Source organism: Hylobates moloch, unplaced genomic scaffold (assembly GCF_009828535.3).
Source record: "Hylobates moloch isolate HMO894 unplaced genomic scaffold, HMol_V3 SCAFFOLD_1, whole genome shotgun sequence".
In the NCBI taxonomy this organism is placed as follows: Eukaryota; Metazoa; Chordata; class Mammalia; order Primates; family Hylobatidae; genus Hylobates; species Hylobates moloch.
In genome coordinates, this window is record NW_026652276.1 from 144,868,967 (window position 1) to 144,890,180 (window position 21,214).

A 21,214-nucleotide genomic window follows, 5' to 3' on the forward strand; every position below is an offset into this window, starting at 1 on the left:
ACATTTAGATATTTAGTCATTGTTTGCTGAATGAATGGATGGATGAAGAAGAAAATTTAACAGATGATATCTACAGGCACCTCTGGCTCCAAAATTGAATCATGTCATCTAGCAATGCTCAGGAAAGTTAACATAAGCAATTTGTCATACCATGCTAAAGTGGAAGGATGACAGACAGCATACTACACAGAAGAGCTGAGATGTCCAGGAGATTAAATCTCTTGCTTGAACTTACTGTTTGAATCAAGACAAATTAATTAACATCCATGCATTGAGTCCAGTCCACGAAAATGTATAAGACTTAATTGTCCCTTCAAAGAGTCACAAGCAGCCAAAATGTATTAAAGGCACTGCACTAGGCACCATTGTTTCATTTTACAGATGAGTCAAGTTAGGCCAGAAAGGCCTCAAGTCTCACAGTTGAAAGAAGGTGGAGATGGGACTCCACCACAGGCCTGTCTGACATTTAAGCAGAACAGAGTTTTGCCTAGTCCAGGACAAAACACAAAAGTGGGAAGGAGCCAGAACAACCCTTCAGTCATAGAACCAGGCAGGTGATAATGAAGGCCGTGTCTTTTGGCAAACCTCATTATCAAATAACAACAAGGACCTAAACACAACCTCAGCCATGGTCTAGCACACATCATCTTCACCCAGAGCACTGCAATGCTTTCTTAGTGTCTATGTACTCTTAGGCCTTCTTTCATTTCCATGCTACTTTCAGAATTAACTTCCCCAATAAAAATATGATCCAGTTATGCCCCTGCTGTAAATCCACAGAATAATGTGGCCTCCAACCACACCTGGACATTATTTTCTTGTTATCTCCAATCATTCTTAAACACAGGTGATAGAGTTTGAATATTTGTCCCCTCCAAATCTCATGTCGAAATGTGATCCCCAAGGTTGGAGGTGGGACCCAGTGGGAGATGTTTGGATCATGGGGGTGGATCCCTCATGAATAGCTTTGTGCCCTACCCTGTAGTGAGTTCTCACTGCATTCATTCAAGAGCTGGTTTTTTAAAAGAGCGTGGCACCCCTCCTCCTCCCTCTTGCTCCTTCTCTCACTATATGACCCATCAGTTACCCTTGGCAAAAGCTTCCTGAGGTCCTTACCAAAAGCAGATGCTGGTGCCGTGCTTCTTGTACAGCCTGCAGAACCATGAGCCAAACAAACGTCTTTTCTATATCAATTACTCAGCCTCAGGTGTTCCATTATAGTAACACAAATGAACTGACACAATAAATGACTGGATGACCTAGTGTCTCCGGCACAGGTATGGGTTATTTTCAGGGCTCCATGCATTTGTACACGCTGTGGCCTCTTCCCAGATTGCCCTTCTTTCCCTACAGACATTTAAACATCCTTTTAGGCTCGGTTCAAACCTCGCCTCCTCTGCAGCACCTTCTTATTCTCCAAAGCAATACTGCCTGCTCTCTGCACCCACACTTTGTCTGCTACTTAGTTGTCACCTATGCATGTTTATGTATCTCTCCTCAAATCTGAAGTCATTTTTGTATTTTTCTTAATCCTACTTTCATCTTGAGCACCTAGCACAATTTCTGACACAGCCTAGACCTGTTATAAATTCTTTCTGAATGCAGAAGTACATTTTTTTCTTCACTCACATCCCTGGCTTGCTGGAAGAATACAGAATCTGCAAATCTTCTTGCTTGTCTTCTCCTTACAGTGGAAAGTGTGGTATGTTCAAGTTTTTAATAATAATCTTTCTCAAAAACTTTCATTTCTTTGGAAAGAGATGTTTAAAATCCCAAGGCCATTCCCTACTGCAAATGCCTAACGTGCCGTTTGTGAAGCTGGAACAAATGGACTATATCCCTTTAATTTTCGGCATAAATTCCACCGTGTGGTACAGACTTCCTGTTTCTGCCATTTGTTCTCATGACAGCTCCAGTAGGAAGCAGCCTTGTGCCTTCGGGCTTGTTTAAGTTTCCATCTTTGTCTGCAAGGCGATACCTGCTCAATGTAGTTCATAGCAGGGACTTAAGAAATTTGAGGGCTTTCAGGGTCTTCCATTTTTCCCTTGCTCTGAAAGGTGCATTGGTTAATTAAATCATAACACACCATGCCATTGTACAACCTGTTTCAAAAGGGATTTCTGCCTTTAAGCTTCATGGATAATTCTTGTGTCACATTACCAACCTCAGGTAGGCACATTTAAGGATCAACAAATAAATGTTTGATGACATGAAATTAGAAATTCCTGCTACGACCTTGTGCAGCTCCACTGGCAAGGCGGCAGGACAACAGAGGATGCTTCCTAACAGGGTAAACTACCCTATGGTTATGACAGTCACACAGAGTGTGCAGGGAGCAGCCAAGAGAACTTCCCAGAGTGCAGGCTCCTGGTGCCCTTCACCCCTAGCAGAGGTCGGGCACCAGGTGCAGACTGCAAATGCTCAGCAATGTAAGAGCAGAGCCTTCTTACAACATGTTTGTTTGCTCTTCAGTATCACAAGGCCTGTGCTAGGCTCTAGAGCAAGGACGATAGATAATCAGGATAAGTCTTCAGGTAATGAGCAGATTATTAAAATTCAGAGAGTGATTTCTACTGACACCCAAGGTTTGCTTTCTAGACCAAGAAAGATAAAATGATATCTTTAAATAAGTTATTATTATAATCCATTCTCTCCCAAACCAATAGGCTCATTTCCCCAGGTACTTTGTCATTAAACTATTCACAGCATTTTCATAGTTACTAATATCATAGCTTACTCTGCTAATATTAAATTATTTGACAACATAAGCCAGAGTTTACTCTGGATTAGCTCCACAGAAAATGAATGTAGAGGCCAGTAAGCCAACCAAATCACTGATCCTTCAATCCAAAGAAGGAAACGTCCTATTAGCTTAACAAACACATGAATTAACATACCTAGAGTATAGCATATTAACTGTAAGCTGGTGGTTTGAAATCATTCATCTAGATGTGGGATAGTATTGTACACACAAGGCACAGACTTTAGAGAAAGACTTGGATGTCAGCCCCAATATGTATCCTTGGGTAAGGGAAGGGGGTAATTAAAAGTTCTATGACTCAGTTCCCTCTTATGTAAATAAAGCATGTTAATAATAGCTACCTCCTTGGGTCATTGCAAGTATTCAATGAGGAAACTATGCAAACCACATAGTCTAGGGCCTGGCACGTCATAAGCACTTGATAAATGTCTGATTGTGGTCATAGAAAGAGAGGAAATATATAGAATAAGATCTTGTTTAAAAAATCAAGATAAATAGAAAGCACAAAACAAAATGGCAGAAAAATTTCCAAATCCATCATTAATCAACAAGGAAATGAGTTTCAATTGCAGCTAAGATGTAATAGCAGGGACCAGATTTACCAACCCGTCTGAAACAACCAAAAAACTTGACAAAATAAAAGAAACAATGGTTTTTAAGACACCGGACACTGGTAATGAAAGTAATCCCCAGAAGCTGAGAAACAAATGAAGACAGCCCTAAGATTACCTCAGCTTACCACCTTCAGCCAAGCAGAGCCTGATAGACTCCTTGAATTTAGGAGAACAAGTTAGGAGTCAGGGGAAATAAAGGCAGCTAGAGTCTGCAGGACAGAGTACTAGAGATAAGTGAGCTGCACAAAATAAGAATTCCAGGGATCTACAGAGGATCCTTCTTGAATATTCGGGAGAACACTGATCAGTATGTACATATAAGGAAATGACTCAAAGCTAGGGAAATAAAGTTACCCTAAAGGATTAGAAAGAACATTATCTATGGCTCACACTAGGCCAGGAATATTGTCTGTTTCTATCAGCCAATTGGAAAAGCTCATAACTCACAGGGCACTGAATGTAGTACGCTGAAGGGCCAGGACCATGTCTCAGTCATGAGAAAAATCAGTCCTGAATTAAATGCTCCCTCATCTAAAAATTTTTAAAGCAAGACTAAAAAGGATCAAGCTGTTTTCAAGTAACTGAACTGCGTGCAAAAACAAAGTTCAAGAATATTTGTATGAATGCAAAAATATACCAGCATCCAACAAAGTAAAATTCACAATATCTGGCATGCAATCAAAAATGTTCAGACATGTGAAGAAGCAGAAAAATATGATTTATAGTAAGATGAAAAATCTATCAAAATAGACCCATAACTGACACAGATATTAGAATCAGCAATGAATTAGCAAAAAAAATTTATTATAACTGTATTCAATATGTTAAAAGTGTTTCATACAGACAAGGAAAATATAAGAAAACCCCAAAAAGAAGTTCTAGTGATGAAAACTACAATATCTGATATTTTAAAATATGCTGGATTAGCTTAACATTAGATTAAACATTTCAAAAAAAGATTCATGAACTTTAAGACACAGCAACAGAAATTATTCCAAATAAAACAGAGAAAAAAGATGAGTTTTTAATTTGTTTGTTCATTTTTTAAGAAACAAGAAGAGCACCAGTGATCTCAGGGACAATTTCAAGAAGCCAAATATAAGTGCAATTAGATTCCCCAACGGAGAAGAGCAAGGAGGGGAATAAAAAATATATTTAAAGAAATGAAAGTGGAATTTTTTCAAGTTCATAAAAACTATAAAACCTTAGATTCAAGGCTACCAATGAACCCCAAGCATAAGAAACAAAGAAAATTTCAAGTAACGTCATAACCAAATTGCTCAAAACCAGAGATAAAGAGAAGTTTTAGAATTAGCCAGAGGAAAAAAGACACATTAAGAACAGAGAAACAAAAATGAAGATATCACATTTCTCTTTGGAAACAATATAAATGAGAAGTTATTGTAGCAACATCTTGAAACTAGTGACAGTACAAAACAAACAAAACAAACTCCCAACATGTCTGTACTTAGCAGGAATGTCTTTTTTAAATGAAGGCAAATAAGACTTTTTCAGACATACAAAGTCTGAAAGAATTAATCTCCAGCAGCCCTGCACTACAAAAAATGTTAAAGAAAGTCCTGTAAGCAGAAAGAAAATGATACAAGATGGATCTATGGATCTATGCAAAGGAATAAAGAGCATTAAAAATAGTAAATACATGGGTAAGTATGTATCTTTTATTATTTAAAATTCTTTAAAAGATAATTTATTATTCAAATAAAAATAATTACAATATGTTGTGGAGTTTATGTCATGTGGAAAATAAAGTATATAGTAACTGCACAAAAACTAGAAAGCATGGCCTGGCACAGGGGCTCACGCCTATAATCCCAGCATTTTGGGAGGCCGAGGCAGGCGGATCACCTGAGATCGGGAGTTCAAGAGCAGCCTGACCAACATGGAGAAACCCCTGTCTCTACTAAAAATACAAAATTAACTGGGTGTGGTGGTGCATGCCTGTAATCCCAGCTACTCGGGAGACTGAGGCAGGAAAATCACTTGAACTCCAGAAGTGGAGGTTGCGGTGAGCCGAGATTGCACAATTGCACTCCAGCCTGGGCAACAAGAGTGAAACTCCATGTAAAAAAAAACCATAAAAACAAAAAAAACAGAAAAGAAAAGAGGAAAAACTAGAAAGGGTAAAACCTAATTGCAGAAGATACTATTATAGCATTCTTACACTCTATATGAAGTAGTGTAATAATTTGAAGATTGACTGTGATAAGCTAATGACAAACAGCATAAACCCTAAAGTGACCTAAGAGTTATAACTAATAAGCCAACAAAGCAGATAAAAAAATAATTAATAAAAGGTACTCAATCCAAAGGAAGTCATAAAGAGGAGAAAGAAAACAAAGGACAAATGGGACAAATAGAAAACAAATAGCAAAGTGATAGATTTAAGTCTAACTATATCAATATCTACATTAAATACAAATTATCGAAATACTCCAAATAAAAGACACAGATTGTTGAACTAGATAACAAAGCAAGACTACTATATGCTGCCTACAAGAAATGCACTTTAAATATGAAGGTACAAAATAGGTTAAAGAACACAAGGTTGGGAAAATGTGCTATACTAGTCAAAAGAAATGTGAAGTGACTATTAATTTTAGAAAAGGTAGACTTCAGAGCAAAGCATATCACCAGAGACAAGGTACGTCATTTCATCATCATGAAGAGGCTAATTCATCAAAAGAACATAACAATTCTTAACATCTATGTACCTAATAATGGACCTTCAAAATGCATGGAGTAAACTGATGGAAATACAATGAGTAACAGGAAAATCCACAGTTAAAGCTAAATAAATTTCAATACTTAATTGACATGTATAGGATGTTCCACCCCAAAACAACAAAACACACATTCTTTTCCATTGTACAAGGCACATTATCAAGATATACTATAAAACAACTATCAATAAATTTAAAAGGATTAAATTTACATGCAGTATGTTCTCTGACCAAATCAAGTTAAATTGTAACTTAATAACAACAAATATAAATCAATTGATCTTTCCAATTAAAACATAAGTATTGTCATATCTGATATGTGTTGCATGCATGCACACACACACACACGCACACACAAATATGACTATATACTGTTTGCAAGTGACAAACCTAAAACATAAAGGCTCAAAAAAGTTGAAAATCAAAAAACTGAAAGTATATATGAGGTTAAAAAGAAGATCTTATGGCTACTTACAAAAATAATGACACAAACATTATTAGTGGGATAAATAAATTCACTACATAAGGAAATGATTTTTAGTCCACCAAAAAGATAACACAGTTTTAAACTTCATGCAACCAAAAAGAAAATATAGAAACATAAAACCATTTACATGAATACCAAAAAATAAAATAATTAGGAATAAATCTAACAAAATATATATAATTTCTGTATGAGGATAGTTTTAACACTCTAAATATACAAAGATGGAGAGATATTTCATATTCATAGATAGGAAGATTCAATAATTAAGATTCAGTAATTTCCAACTTAATCTAATATTCAATGTAATTTAAGTCAAAATCCTAACAAGTTATTTTGTGAATATTGACAAACTGATTCTAAAGATTATATGGAAAGGCAAAAGACCCAGACTAGTCAATACAATACTGAAGGAGAAGAACAAAGTTCCTCTGACTGGAGAACTGACACCACTAATTTCAAGACTTACCACAAAGCTACAACAATTAAAAGAGTGTGGTATTGGTGAAAGAATAGACAAATTGATCAATGGAACAGAATTGAGACTTCAGAAATAGAACCACACAAATACATGAAACTGCTCTTTAACCAAGGAGTAAAGGCAATTCAATGGAGAAAGATAGTCTTTTCAACAAACGGTGCCAGAATAACTGGATATTCATATGCTAAAAAAATTACTGTAGACACTGACCTTCCATCTTTCACAAAAGTTAATTCAAAATGGACCACAGACCTGAATTTAAAATGCAAAATTTAAAAACTTCTAAAGAAACATAGGAAAAAAATCTTGGGTTTGGTGGTAAGTTTTTAGATACAATGCCAAAAGCAAAATCCATGAAAGAAAAAATTGTTAAGATAGACTCCATTAAAATTAAAACTGCTCTGCAAAAGACACTGTTAAGAAAATGAAAAGATACACTGCAGAGTTGGAAAAAATATTTACCAAATACCTGTCTGATAAAGGACTTGTATCCTAAACACACACAGAACGCTTAAAACCCAACAATAAGAAAATGAACAACCCAAATTTTAAAAGGGCAAAAGATCTATACAGATACCTTATCAAAGAAGATATACACATGACAATTAGCATATGAAAAGATGCTCAAGATCATGTCATTAGGAATTGCAAATGTAAGCAACAAGATACCATTACACACTGATTAGAACGGATAAAATTCAAAACATACTGACATACCATATGCTGTCAAGAATGTGGAGCAACAGAAATTCTCATTTATTGCTGGTGGGAATATAAAATTATACAATCACTTTGAAAGACAGTTTGGTAGTTTCTTATAATACTAAACACAGTGTTACAATATGATCCAGTAATTATACTCTTAGGTGTTTACTCAAATGAGTTGAAAAGTTATGCCCACACAAAAACCTGCACACAAATATTTTTTGTTTCTTTGTTCATAATTACCAAAACTGGAAGCAACCAAGCCGTCTTTGTAGGTAAATGAATAAACAAGGTGTGGTACATCCATAAAATGGAATATTATTCAATAATAAAAAGAAATGAGCATCAAGCCACAAAAAACACATGAAGAAATCTGAATGCATTCTTCCTAGTAGAAGGAGCCAGTCTAAAAGGCTACATGCTCTATGACTCCAACTATGTAACATTTTGTTAAAAGCAAAATAGATTTTACCAAAAAAAAAAAAAAAAAAGCAGTTGCTAGGTAGGGGTTTGGAGGAAGAAAAGATGAGTAGTGGAGCGCAGGGAATTTTTAGGACAGTGAAATTATTGTGTATGATACTGTAATGGTGGATATATGACATTACACATTTGTCAAAAACCCATACAGCATTGCAAGGCAAAGAGTGAATCCTAATGTAATCTATAGACTTCAGTCAATATAATGTATTGATATTAGTTCATCAATTGTAACAAATGCAAAATGTTAGTAATAGGAAAAATTGTGAGCATGGGAAAGAGAGGCCATGGGAAAACTGTGTTATCTGCTCAACTTTCAGTAAACCTAAAACTTCTCTTAAAAATAAGGTCCATTAATTTGGAAAATACAGCTTCAACTTACAGAAATAGAAATTTCCATATTTATAAATAAAATCGATAAATAAACAAATATACTGAAGAATTCTAGCATATCTCTGACAATAATTGATAGATTATGCTGACAAAAATAAGTATATCCTATATTTGACCTACACAATTAACATTTGTTTTGTGGGACATATTTCAAACATTACACTTAACAATAGGAGAATTCACACTCTTTTTAAACACTGACACATTTATAAAAATTGACCTCACAGTAATCCATAAAGCAAGTCTCAATTTCAAAATATTGATATCATTAGGGTCATTTTAAGTTGGAAATCAATAATCAAAATATATTTTTAAAAGCCCATGCACTTGGAAATTTGAAAGCATATTTCTAAGCAAATCTTGGATCAAAGAAGAAATAAAAGTGGAAATTATACTAATGTCAAAACCTACGGGATACAACTAAAGCATCAGTTAGAAGATAAATTATGGTATTAAACATTTACATTAGAAAAGATTAAAGGCTAGAAATTAAAGAACTAAGTATCCAACTTAAACATGTTGAAAAGAGAAGAAGTACTAAAGAAGCAAGAAGAGGGAAATAAGGACAGAAGTACTCAACTGGAAAAGAAAGATAACATAGAGAACTAATAAAGTCAAAAGTTAGTACTTTCTAAAAGGCTAATTAAATTAGCAGACCCCCTGCCAATATAGATTAAGAAAAAAATGACAGAAGCAAAAGAAGAAATGAAAGGATATTATAGACACTTACAATTTATTAAAGAAAATTATAAACACCTTTATGCCAATAAAATCGAAAACACATGAAATAAACAAGTTCCTAGAAGGTGTCTTGCTAAATTTGACCAAAGAAGAAAGAGAAAATCTAAATAATCTGATACCTATTAAAGTAATTAAACCAATAGTTTGAAATCTTCCTACAAATATCAGGATAGTGATTATATTCAGGGGTGGGAAGTGGGAAATGGATGAAGGATAGAACATAGAGGGTTTCACAGGTAAAGGAAGACAAGAAATAACCAAAATCAGAGCTGAACTGAAGGAAATTGAAATACAAAAAAAACATACAAACGATCAACAAATCCTGAAGTTGGTCATTTGAAAGTATAAAGTAGAGAGACTGCTAACTAGATTAATTAAAAAAGAAAGAAGATTCAAATAAACACAGACAGAAATGACAAAGGAGACATTACCATCAACCACACAGAAATACAAAAACAAAAAACCCCTCAAAGTCTACTACAAACACCTCTATGCACACAAGCCAGAAAATCTAGAGGAAACGGAAAAATTCCTGGAAACATGCAACCTCCTAAGATTGAACCAGGAAGAAATTGAATCCCTAAACAGACCAACAATGAGTTCCAAAATCAAATCAGTAATAAAAAGCCTACCAACCAAAGCCCAGAATCAGAGGAATTCATAGCTGAATTATACCAGATGTATAAAGAAAAGCTGGTACCATTTCTACTGAAGCTATTCCAAAAAACTGAGGAGGAGGAACTCCTCCCTAATTCATTCTATGCGGCCAGCATCATACTGACACACATACTTTTTAATATAGTTTTTCACCTTTGCTTTGGTATTGTTTGTATTTTCTTTGTACAAGTTTTTTTTAAGCCTGTTACATTTGGGTTAGGATTGCATTGAATCTATGGATTTACTTAGGGGTAACTGACAGCTTAACAATATTGAGTCTTGTGACCTATGAACAGATTATTTCTCCTTTTAGTTCCTTCTACTTTAATTCAGTGATATCTTGTAGTTCTCCTTGTATAGATCTTTCCCATCTTTAAAAAAAAGTATCCCTAAGTATTTGATATTTTTGATGATACTGTAAATGGTATTTTTTATTTGAATTTCAAGTTGTTTATTGCTAGTATATGGATGTAGAATTAATTTTTGTATATTGACCTTGTATCTTGCAACTTGACTAACTTATTTGTCTATATCAGTTCTAGAAGTGTTTTTACAGATTCCATTGCATTTCTATATCAACAACTACACTGTCTGTGAATAACAACAGGCTTGTTTCTTTCCATAATAGATGACTTTTCTTTTTCTTTGTTGCACTGGAAAGAACCTTCAATATAATGTTGAATAGAAGTGGTAAGAATAGACAGATATATTTATATTAGTCTTGATCTTCAAGGGAAAGTATTCAGTCTTCCACCATTAGGTATAATGTTGCTGTATGTTGCTTGCACATGCCCTTTATTAGGTTGAGGGAGATCCCTCCATTCCAAGTTAGCTGAGAGATTTTATAAGTAATATATGTTGGATTGTGTTAAGTGCTTTCTTTATATCTCTTGAGATAATCATGTGTGTTTTATTTTTCATTTGGTTAATATGGTGAACCAGTTGATTTTCAAATGTTGAATGAGCATGGCATTCCTGAGATAAATCTCCCTTAATCATGATATATATTATACCTTTCTTAGATTGTTGGATTCACTTTGTTAAATTTGCTTATCATTTTCACTCCTATGTTTACTACATTACATTATTGTAATTTGTCTGTATTTGCTGTCAGCATAAAGCCAGACCTACACAATTATTTTGGAAGTATATCTTATTCTTTCATTTTCTGGAAGAATTCATATACAATTGTTTTTTTTCTCCCTTAAATATGTAGCAGAATTCACCAGTAAAGCCATCTGGGCCTGGAGTTTTCTTTGTGAGAATATTTTTAACTACAAATTCAATTGTAATGGACACAAGCTAATCAGTTTATCTATTTTTTCTTAAGAAGTCTCTAGTAATATGAGTCTTTCAGGATATTTATCCATTTCATCTAAATTATTAAATTTGCTAGCATAAAATTGTTCATAATATTCCCATATTATCCTTTTGGTATCTACAGAATCTGGAGTCATGTCACCTCTTTTATGCCCTATATTAGTAATTTGTGTCTTCTCTGTTCTTCCTGATTAGCAGAGCTAGAGGTTTATTAATTTTATTAATCTTGTTCATTTTTGGTTTCTTGGATTTTCTGTTTTCTATCTTATTGATTTCTTCCTTACTCTTATTTTCTTTTTCTTACTTACTCCAGGCTGAATTTTCTCTTCTTTTCTAATTTCTTAAGGTTGCAGTTGAAGTCATTGATTTTAAGATCTTCCTTCTTTTCTAATAAAGATGTTTAGTGCTATAAATTTTCTTTCTGCTATGGCTTCAGTGTTATCCCACAACTTTTATGTATGTTTTTTCACTCTTATTCAGCTTAAAATAGTTTCTAATTTTCTTTTAGATTTCTTTTTAAATCTACAGGTTATCTAGAAGCATGCTACTTAGTTTCTAAATATTTGCAAATTTTATCATTTTTTTCTATTATTGATTTTCGATTTAATTCCATTGTAGTTCAGAAAACATACTTTCTGTGATTTAAATCCTTTTAAATGTATTGAGACTTGTTTTTAATAAACTTATAGATGCTTTATTATATGATTGAGAGGAATGTTAACTTGATGTTTTAAATATTTATTGGGAAAGCTTTTTAATTGTGTTGTTTAAATCTTCTATATTTTTACTAAATATTTTTTGTCTGATTGCTTTATTTCTTTTCTTTTCTGTTTCTTTTGAGACAGGGTCTTGCTCTGTCACCCAGGCTGGAGTGCAGTAGCACTATCTTTACTCACTGCAACCTCTGCCTCCCAGGCTCAATTGCTCAATTGATCCTCCCACGTCATCCCCTCGTGTAGCTGGGACCACACCCAGGTAATTTTTTTTTTTTTAGGGACAGGGTCTCACCACGTTTACCATGTTGCCCAGGCTGGTTTCGAACTCATGGGCTCAAGCAATTCACCTGCCTTGGCCTCCCAAAGTGCTGGGATTACAGGCATGAGCCACCCCGCCCAGTCTGATGGCTTTATTTTTGATACGGGTATATTAAGTTATCCACTATGATTGTGAATTTGTATCTTTTTATAATTCTGTTAGTTTTTCTTTATATGTATTAAAGCCATGTTGTTAATGCATACAAATTCACAATTGCTATATCTTCTAGGAAAAACTCCTCTCATAATGCAGTGTGCTTCTTTATCACTAGTGATGATTTTACTTTTAATTCTACTTTATATGATATTAATATTGCTACACCAAGTTCTCTATTTGTTACTAGTTGCCTGTTATATCTTTTTCAGTTGCTCCAGGTAGTTTTGCTTTCGGTACATCTTTGATAAACAGCATTCGTTTGTTTGTTTTAATCAAATATGATCATCTTCTTCTTTAGATAGCCTGAGGTTGACCCATATACAATTATTGTGATAATTAGTATAGTTGGTTTAACACTTCTGTGCTGTGTTTTCATTGTATAATCTTCCTGTCACCACCTCCCCCAACCTCGTTTTTGCTTCTTTTTATCTCCCTTACATTCTTTCTCTTGGATTGATAAAATTATCTTTATTCTTTTTATTTATCTTCTAATGGTTTGGAAGCCATAGATTGCATTTCTATTATCTTGGTGATTACTTTCAACATAAATATAAAATGTTATATTTCCTGACAAAGCCTAAAGAAATTTAATATCCTCATCTTTCTAAACAAAGTGATGATCTTAGTTGACACTGGCCCATTGAATTCCATCTCTTCTATCCTCCTTGTATTTACTGTCTAAATTTTATTCCCAACTCTTTTAAGCGAACAAAAATGTTAATCTTGAATTGTCAGTAATTAATTTAACAATATCTTTTTATCTATTACTTTGTTCATTAATGCTTCTTACATCCCATATCATTCCAGGTTTTCTTTTTTTTTTGAAAGAACTACTAAAGGACATTCTGACCCAGAACATTTTCTAGTAGTGCTTTCAATAGACGTTTGTGGGTGGGTTGAATTTTGGAAGTGGGAGGAACAATATTGAGTCTCTCAATCCATCTGTTATTTCACTTAACATCTTCTTAATATTTTTCCCTCTTTATTTCTTTGTGCTTCTTTCTTGGTAAATTCTTCAATACTGTTTTCGAATTCAGTAATTCTCTTTGATTTTTCCAGTCAGATTTTATCCCATTTATTGAGTTTTCATCTCAATTATTATACATATTTTTTAGTTTAAGGGTTTTTTTTGTTTTTTTTTTTTTAAGTAGAGATGGGATTTCACCGCGTTAACCAGGATGGTCTCGATCTCCTGACCTTGTGATCCGCCTGCCTTGACCTCCCAAAGTGCTGGAATTACAGGCATGAGCTACCACGCCTGGCCTAGTTTCAGGTTTTAAAATTAGTTCTTTATATCCATTTATCTTTGACTCTTTTCTACCCAGTTTTAAATTACATAAAACATTTCATGGTTATTATTTTTTCTTTTATTTCGGAATAAGTTACACATACTTATTTTAAATTCATTTTGAGAATGTTTTTTATTTTTTCAAGAATTAATTCTCCACACTTTATTGACTTGTTTTCTTAAAGTGGTTTTTCTTTATGTGCTTTATTATTTCCCCTCTCTCATCATACACTCTTTTCTCATGGTTTTGCAGCACCTCCACCCAACTCTTGGCACTCCAATGATAGAACAGGCCTTATGTCAATAGCCAAGGGCTTCCATTCTTGGGGCAACTTCACAAATTTAGCTATTGAATCAGCAGGTGCCCTGACATAGGTTCTGTCTCCATGGCCTTCTCTGCTTCTTCTGGCCACATTGGCTACACAGCTACTTAGCTTTACTTCTATTAACTCTTTTAAACAAACAAACAAAAAGCTTTCTTTTAATTGCCAGTATTAAATTAGATATATACAAGCTATAGCCCAGTCATGTCTTCTTTTCGGTTTCTTTTCACGGTAAGAAACCCCACCTCTTCGCTGCTGTCACTCTTACTATCCAGTAGGGCTCAAGGTGCTGTTGGTCCTTTGTACCCCACAGAAATCCAAGTTCTGGCCAACTCTGAGCATTTCTAGATTCAAAATCCAGTGGGTTGGTAGCCTCAGCCTGCACTTATGGCTAGAAGCTTCTATATTGACCTTTGTCTACATAGATGTTTGTTTTTGAGCATGGCTATCTTTGGAGTATGTGCATGTGTGTGCACGCATGCATGTGCACTGCATTTGGAGCAGTTTAAAACTTGAACTCATATTACCATCTTGAAAAGAAGCAAAGAGCAGAGTCTCTCAATTAAAGTGGCTTCATTCTGTTTTGACATTTATAAAAGTCTTAGGTATCTCATTTTTGTACATAAATCCTTTTATACTATTTGAAATTTCAAAATACTATAAATGAAACTATGACTGCCTTGACAGGGAAGTTAAATTCTTTCCACAGACTTTTAAAAAACTGCACACGCTACCCCCACTCCTACTCTTCCCACTTCCCAGGTATACTACTTTCCCAGGTTCAAAATCACTTCCTGAAAGGAAATGTGCTGCTCTAATCAGATCAGCTTCAGAAACCTCAGAGAGTAGGAGAGCTAACAATCAGGGAACCCGCGTGACTAGGGGAGGACAGGGATGCCTGGAGAAAACAACCTGACCTGCCCGCACAGAGGGACCCTTGTTCCAGAAACCACGAGAGGCAGCTGATGGGCCCACACAGTCTATAACTAGGTCTCGCTTACTCTGGTCAATTTGTTCTCAAATTCTAATCATGGGAATAAACACTACTTTCGGTGAAAACATTCCTTTTGTTTCACAAACAATTTCCTGACAACATTTACAGAAATCAAAATAAAAGAACATCAAAACTCATTTATTTACCCAGTAGGTAAACAGATGAAGAATAAGAACAGGTGGTTCTCATAAGAGGAAATAAAAATTGATCTAACATACATACGTGTTATCCTTTATTGTAATCAAAGAAATAAAAATTAACGAAACATTTTATATCTAGGAAAAATTTTTTAAAATAATACTCAAGTATAAGGTTGCTATGAAACTAGTATATTCATACTTACTGCTACATTGGAAATTGGCACAATTGTTTGGAAAAATAATATAGCAATATGTATTGGGAGCTATAAAATGGTTTTTATCTTTTAGCCAGTAATCCAAACTCCTAGGAATTTATCTTGAGAAAACATCAAAAGAAAAAGTGTTCACACAGCATTATTTACAAAAGTGTAACTAAATGTTGAAGAGGACAAGCAGGCAGTAAGTTCCCCCAACAGTTTTAACAGCTTTATTAAAGCATAATTGATGGGCAATAAAGTGCACGTGAAGTGTTTAATTTGTTAAGTTTTGACCTATGTGTATATCCAAGAAACCGTCACCACAATCAAATGAACATAATTCGTCCTCCAACATTTTCAACTGAGCAGAAAACAGGGCCAGATACTTGCTAAATGGCTACCCCAGCCATCACCCACCCCCATTCCCAGGCACCAGCAGACCACCCAGGGACAGGAACTGGAATCACTGGGAATACAGTGTTCCTGCTGAGGAGATTTGCCTTCCCCTCTTTCTTATGGCGTTCAAGAAACTGGGACTCCAAAAAATAGAGATTAAAGGTGCCTTTAGGCAAGAGGAGCCCAGCATCCACCAGCTGACTGGGTAGGTACCAGGCTTCAGTCTCTGCAGGCCCACTTTGAGGATGGCTACCTGGCTGAAGATTTGTGAGAGTGGGAACTTGCTAGGGCTGCTCACACCAGCAGCAAGAAGGGGATCGTGGTGTAGCTGTTCTTGGGTAAAAGATGGCACTCCACCCTCCAGCCCCCTGTGGTCCTTGCAGGGTATGGAGGAGAAACCAGTGGCTTTCCTGGCTCACATGAGGGAGCTGAGGAGTAAAGAGGGAGGCAGAAACTATGGTGCCCCTGGCCAAGGGAAGTAATGTCCTACCAAGATGGGGGTTGAGGGTGTGTGTCAACAGCATGGCTTAAAAGGGATGCCACTGTTCCTTTCTGAGAGGGTCCTCAGTGACAAAGGGACCAGAAACACATGCCCAGAAAATCACATGCCCAGAAAATCACATGCCCGGAAAATCACATGAGACAAAGACAACGTCAGCAGAACACATCAACAGCCAACCAGAGTGACCAGTAGAAAGCTCAGGGCCACTGCCCACCACTGACAGGTGACAGTAGGTAGCTCAACCTTCCTCATTCCTTTATTTTTTTATTTTAAGACACAGAGTCTTGCCCAGGCTGGAGCGCAGTGGTGTGATCATAGCTCACTGCAGCCTCAAACTCCTGGGCTCAAGTGATCCTTCCACCTCAGCCTTCTAAGTGGCTGGGACTACAGGTGTGTGCCACCATATCTGGCTAATTTTTATTTTTTTATTTTTTAGAGTTAGGGGTCTCACTATGTTGCCCAGGCTGGTCTATAATTTCTGCCCTCAAGCAGTCCTCCTGCCTTGGCCTCCTAAAGCATTGGGATTATAAGCATGAACCACCGTACCCAACAGCTTCCCTTTTTACTCCAATTTCTCCTCCTCCCCACCCAACCCTCTGGTGATAGAGGAGTAAAAGCCAAAACATATTCCCTCCCAACTACAGGTTTCAAAGACCATGATTCAGCCAGAGAGAGAAGGGAAAAGAGAAGATGAGATTGGATTTTAAACTGGACCAGATAGAACTTTTAATAATGAGATATGACTTTAAAGCTATGGGATCAGCCCAAGAGGTCACTGAAGGACAGGCAAGGGAGGTGGTAATTGGAAGGAAATAGATTGCTTATGCCTGCACTTCACTGAGTTCAGGAAATTCACTATACCAGAGACAATCACAAAATCAAAAGGAAAGTGTAGCATATCAACTCAATACATTACACAACATGTAAAAATATAATTATCAAGCACTATGTAGAAAAATGGAGTGTGTTTACACACTATCATCCTAAATAATAACAATTACTTCAAAACAGATCAAAACGCATAACAATGCACAACTATTAAAACAGGTATGTATGGACAAAGTCTTAGAGTAAGAAAAACAAAGGTCATTTTGTTAATGTGGTATGACTATTGTTTTCAAATTACTTTTAAGTTTTCACATTTCTTTTATAATATAGAAAAGTGGAAAAATCTACCACCCTCCTGTCTTACTATTAAGAAAAGTATTTGTATTTCCCACGGTCTTTTCTTTTTTTGTTTTGATCCAGTACTATTTATGGAAACATCGCCCTTTCCCCACTGCACTGTAAACTTTATCATAAATTAAGTGACTGTATAAGTGTTGGGTTTGTTTCTGGACTTGCCAACAGATTCCACTGGACAATTTCTCATTTCTTGTGAGAATAGCAAGCTGTTTTAAATTATTATATCCGGCCTGGCCTGTGTCTCTTTTTTTTAATTTATAAAAGTAACACATGTTCATTGCAAGTTAGTTATGTATTGTGCATATATGCATATATACACACACGCACATATATAAGTATATATGTCTATACATCCATATATATGCACACATAAATATATACATCTATATGCATACATACATATATATAATTTGAGGAATCAACTAAGCACCAGAAAGACTCAGCTTTACTCCCTGCTGGGCCTGCCTGGAAGCCAGCTATCACCACTGGTTGGGAGCAGAGCCAGGCATCAGCATCAGCTCATGAAGCTCCCAATCAAGGTGAGAACTCTCCTGCAGCTGTGCCCTTCAGCGCTTCTGCTACTTCTGCCCAGTGAGCTCAGACACATCAGATTGCCCCAAGAGCAAGTGCTGGAAAGACAGCAGCTCGAGGTGTCCTACTGGCCCTAGTTTGCCTGGGCCTCCCAATAGAGAGCAGAGAGACCACATCCCACTTTCCCTTCCCAGCACCAGATCTGAGTTCCAGGAGGTGCAAACATTTAAGGCTAAATCAGGTAGGAAGTTTGCCCATCACAAAGGATTGATGTTCTGTTTTTGTACTGAATGAAAACTGTTTGCAACTTAACGTAATTGTTACCAGTTACCTAAAATGAGCAGAGAAACCAGAGTCCTGATATCATTTTTATACAGAGGCAGTGATGGTGGGGACAAAAAATTGTATTTTAATTGTATATATCTATACCTACACACACATATAATTTTATAACAGAACTTTAAAAAATCTTTTAGAAACAAAGTCTCATTCTGTTGCCTAGGCTGGACTGCAGTGGTGCTATCATAGTTTACCACAACCTCCAACTCCAGGGCTTAAGTGATCCTCCCATCTCAGCCTTCTGAGTAGCTAGGACTATATGTGTGTGCCACCATGGCTGGATAATTTTCCTCTTTTTTGTAGAGACAGGCTCTCGTTATGTTGCCAGGCTGGTCTTGAACTCCTGGCCTCTAGCAATCCTCTTGCCTTGGCCTCCTGAAGTGCTGGGATTGCAGGCATGAGCCACCAGGCCCGGCCAACAGTATATTTTAAACAGTACTGTCTGACGCTTGCTTTTCTTACAGCACATCTATTTCTAAATCTAGATATCCTGTATATTTAAAAAATTATGACGTATTCATATAATTTCATATCCTCCACTTTAAGATAAATCCACATGTAACGATGTGCAGAGATCCTATACAAGTTTGTGTCAATGAGTACACATTTAGTGGAATATTCCACTAAATTCCAAGGTCCAACAGCATCAGCATCACCTGGTAATTTGTTAAAAGTGCAAGATCTGAGGCCCACCCAGACCTACTGAACTGGAATCTTCATTTTAACAAGATCCCCAAGTGACCGATTTGCACAGTAAGGTATGAAAAGCCCAGATCTGCAACATCGTTTTTAATTGTTGACAATTACACCATTGTATGATTGGACCACAAGGCTAGAGTTTAGTCATTTGATTCTAACTAGTGTTAGGAGAATTTATCCATCTAGATGGCCAGGAGCCATTTACTAGGAAACCTTGTTAGAGTCAATCTCATTGGCCTTGGGTGATAGAGACAATTCCTGCTGGGCTGAGGTTGTAGGAAAACTGAAGTCTGGGTGTAAGGCTGTACTGGAGAGGCATCTCACAAATAACTGTTCTCAGAATGGTTTTAAAAAAAATGTTTACTATGTTGTGATAACAGATACTTCCAAACAAAAGGAACAGGAAGTTGGTGTCTTGTCTGTCTGCCATTCAAGAGGACTGAATACGTTCCATTAAATTCGCCTGCAAACTTTTCCTGAAGAGCCCAGCAAGCAGCGATGAAAATTACAGAGTGGCTCCCAGGCACTTTAGTGGGTAATCAGCTGAAATTGAGCTGTTTTCCATATTCTTTGCTGATAATGCAAAAGGAACCTTTAAAACAAACAGCTCCAAGTCACCACACATCCTACAAGCTGAAAGGGCCCATGTGATCCACACAGATGCTCCAGCCACACACCAAGCCCTGCTGCAGAGTAATTGTTTCCCACAGCTATCAGAGGTGAGAGCCAGCTGACTGCCTGTGCCGTCACAAATGGCCAGGCTGAGCTAGAGGGTTTATGGGTCCAGGGCCAATCATCGGGATAAATTAGCTGTCAGGAAGTAAAAGCAGCTCTAGGGAAACGGCTAGGTCTGTCTAAAATCTCTGGTTTTCTTCACACCAGGCGCAGTTTATCCTTGAATGGTGCTTGTTCATGCTGTCCAGGAGAAAAGGACTCTGGGTTAAAGTATAGGATTCAGGACTCTAGGTCTAAACTGGCCCAGGTGTTAAATGCCCAAGATTATCCACCAAAGTAGAAAAAAGATGTAGGGATTAGTGATTCAGGAAAAGCTATTTCCTCTAAGATTTTCATGGTTCTGAATGGAGCATCTGGGGAGAAAATTCATTTGGGGGTTGCTAAGAGGCCAAGAGAAGGGAAAATGGAAAGGAAGCTAGTGTGACACATGGTGGGACATGCAGGGAGGGGCGATGGACCCAGGCTTGATTCAGATGCCAACTTGCCATACCCTGGCTATGTGTAAGCCAAAAATGTACCTGAGACAGGCCTCAATCAATTTATTTTGCAAGGTTAAGGATAATGACCCATGGCCTTAGGAGGTCCTGAGAACATGTGCCCAAAGTGGTTGGGTTACAGCTTGGTTTTGTATTTTTAGGGAGACATAAGACATCAATCAATATGTGCGAGGTATACATTGGATTGGTCTGGAAAGGTGGGACAACTTGAATCACGGGCTTACAGGTCATAGGTGAATTCAAAGATTTTCTGATTTGGCAATTGGCTGAAAAGAGTTAAGTTATTATCTAAAAGCCTGGAATCCATAGAAAGGAGTGTCTGGGTTAAGATAAGGGGTTGTGGAGATCAAAGTTCTTATTATGTAGAGAAGTCTCACAGAAGGCTGCCCTTAGAAGCAATAGATGGCAAATGTTTCCTATTCAGACCTTTCAAAGGTTCTAGACTCAGCCAGGCGCGGTGGCTCACGCCTGTAATCCCTGCACTTTGGGAGACCGAGGCGGGCGGATCACCTGAGGTCAGGTGTTCAAGACCAGCCTGACCAACATAGAGAAACTCCATCTCTACTAAAAATACAAAATTAGCTGGGTGTGGCGGCCCATGCCTGTAATCCCAACTAGGCAGAGGTTGCAGTGAGCCAAGACCGTGCCATTGCACTCCAGCCTGGGCAACAAGAGCGAAACTCTGTCTCAAAAAAAAAAAAAAGTGCCAGACTCTTAGCTAATCTCTTCAGGATCAGAAAAGGACCTTGAAAGAATGTAAATTCCCGCACTCCCTTCCCACAAGAGACAGCTTTGCAGGGCCATTTCAAAATATATCAGTAAG